Raw genomic sequence first — 2,717 nt, forward strand, 5'->3', positions numbered from 1 at the left:
GCCAGTTTCCTCCCTGTAGCCCCGCCCCCTGCCTCCCTCCCCCACGTGTATAATCCGTTGCTTAGAAACACGGTCTGGCCCCGTCCTACCTGGTAGGCTCCCGTGGGAGGATGGACGGGAGGGGGGTGTCGGGGCGCCTGTGAAAGCTCTTCGGAAACTGCCACAAACGCGGAGCCTCCGTGTCTCCCTCCTGGGCCGGGGCCTCCTGGGGGAGGATTCGTGTCTTCCTCCTGAATGTATTTGTGCGGAGGCCGTTCTTTATTGGCTGCTGCTGCATCGGAGACCAAGATCAAAAAAATGGCTGCGATGGGGCAGAGGAGGGGCTCGCCATGGACAGAACCCAGCCCAGAACGGGCTTCGGGGAATGATGGGCGGCTCCCACACTCCCTCCCGGGAGGACAGCTTCAGGCGCGGCTGGATCCAGGGGCTCCCATGGGTCATCGGGACGGTCTCGGCGTTGAGGTGTCTCTATCCCTCCCTCCCTCTCCCTGCCTCTCTGGAGTCGATGTATGCGTATGACTGGCTCCTCCGTGGGAAGGTGTGGGCTCCATGCTCCCCGCCCCGTGGGCTCCCCGCCCCGTGGGCCCGGCTGACGGTGACTGCCCGGCCTGTGCACAGGGGGACGTGACAGCGGGTGACACAGGCCAGGTCCTTAGAGGCCACGCGGCCTGGTTCTCCGGGGATGTTCCTCTCTGAGATGCTCAGAGCCCCGTGGCCGAGGCCCGGGGATGAGGCCATGTTGTTGGGGGTGTTGTGGTTGACAACCGAGCCGTCGGGCGCCCGAGCTCAGGGTCAGGGCCTCCAGATGGGCCGAGTCCTGAGTCCTAGACTCAACGCAGCTCTTTGGCCTCCTTGGGCCGAGCCCTCCGGCTCCAGGAGCGGCCAGCCCCTGCCCTCGGTGCCGCCCCAACCTCCCGACCGCGAATCCTCGCGCTATAACTGCCCTAACGTAGTGAAACGGGCCGGTGCACAGCACCTACCGGCGGATCCCTAGGCGGCGGGGAGCAGGGCGGGCGGGCCGTGGCCGCAGGGAGGTGAGCGTTCCCTTGTCCTGCGTGACCTCGTCACTCAAGGCCTGGAAATGTATCCAAAGGAACTCAGCTCGGACGTGGGAATGGGTCAAGGCTTCTGCACAGACCAGGTCGTTCAGAGTCGGTGAGCCGTGGGGAGGCCGGATTCCCAGCCCCGGGGGGTGGGGGGTTCCTCCTAACAGAGCCACGGGCCCTCGAGGGCCGGGCGTGGGGGGCGCCTGGGTGGGCCGCTCCTCCGTCTTATTTCCTGGCTCCCAGCAGCCCTGGAGGGAGCAATTAGGACCCGATGTCCCCGCGGGAGGCGCGTGGCCGTGGAGGCCGGGGTTGTAAGCTGACTCGGAGGCCAGGCTGTTCAGGGTGCACGTGGCCCCGATTCAGGCGGGAGAATGATCCGGAATGCCCGCGGCGCGGCCATTCAGGGGAGCCCGGGGCGTCTTTATGGAGGATGTGCCGGAGGGGCTGTCACCGACAGGAGAGGTGCCGCCGGTCTAGGAGGGAAAATGCGGCGAGAGCTGGCGGTTCAATAGGATGTCAGCGGACCTCACCTGGGCTGGGGGAGCAGGAAAAGGCCGGCCACGAGCAGCTGGCAGGGGGCGGGCCGTTCCCAGGAGCCGCGGGCTCTGCCTTTTCAGCTTCTCTGCCTGGAGCAAAAAAAAATCCCTGCCCTGAAAAGGCGGGGGGGGGGGGGACCGAGAGGGAGGGAGGGAGCCAGTTGCCATAGTCCAGCGTCCACAGACGACGAAATGACGGAGCGCTAGGGCGGTTCGTTGGTAAAGAGGAAACCTCAGCCCTGGCCGGTGTGGCTCAGGGGACAGAGCGTTGGCCCTGAGACAGCAGGGTCCCAGGTCGATTCCGGTCGAGGGCCCAGGCCTCGGTTATAGACTCGATCCCCGGCCCTGGTCAGTGTGGGAGGCAACCAGTCGATGTGTCTCTCTCACATCGATGTTTCTCTCTCCCCCCCCTCCCTCCCTTCTACTCTCTCTAAAAATCAATGGAGCCCGGCCAGCATGGCTCAGTGTTGAGCGTCCACCTAGGAACCAGGAGGTCAGGGGTCGAGTCCCGGTCAGGGCACATGCCCGGGTTGCAGGCTCGATCCCCGGTGTGGGGCGGGGGCAGGAGGCAGCTGGACGGCACAGGGTTGGAGGGGATCCCTGTGGGCGCCAGCACCTGCCAGCCTGGGTTCCGTCTTTCCCGCGCCCCTGCTGTGTGACTGGGGGTGAGCTCCTTACCCTCTCTGAGCCCCTCAGCACTTCCTGGAGCCAGAGGATGAGCCCAAAGCCCCAGGCCCGGGGCCAGGCGCACGATGCGATCAGCAAAGGGACCTGGCGGCCGTTCTGCACCAGGGCTTTGCCAAAGGTGTGAATTGACGCCTTTTTAAAAAATATATATTTTTATTGATTTCAGAGAGGGAGGGAGAGACATCAATGGTGAGAGAGAATCATGGATCGGCTGCCTCCTGCACGCCCCCTACTGGGGATCGAGTCCGCATCCTGGACATGTGCCCTGGACTGGACTCGAACCCAGGACCCTTCGGTCTGCAGGCCGGCGCTGTAGCCACTGAGTTACACCGGCCAGGGCGACTTGTAGCTTTGGCTTAGTTTGTAAGAACCGACAGGAGCCAGTGCTACCAGCACTCGCCCCGTCAGAGAGGCAGTGCAGCGTAGTGGCTGGGAGCACAGACCCCGG

The sequence above is a fragment of the Myotis davidii genome, unplaced genomic scaffold, assembly GCF_000327345.1.
Source record: "Myotis davidii unplaced genomic scaffold, ASM32734v1 scaffold43, whole genome shotgun sequence".
NCBI lineage: Eukaryota > Metazoa > Chordata > Mammalia > Chiroptera > Vespertilionidae > Myotis > Myotis davidii.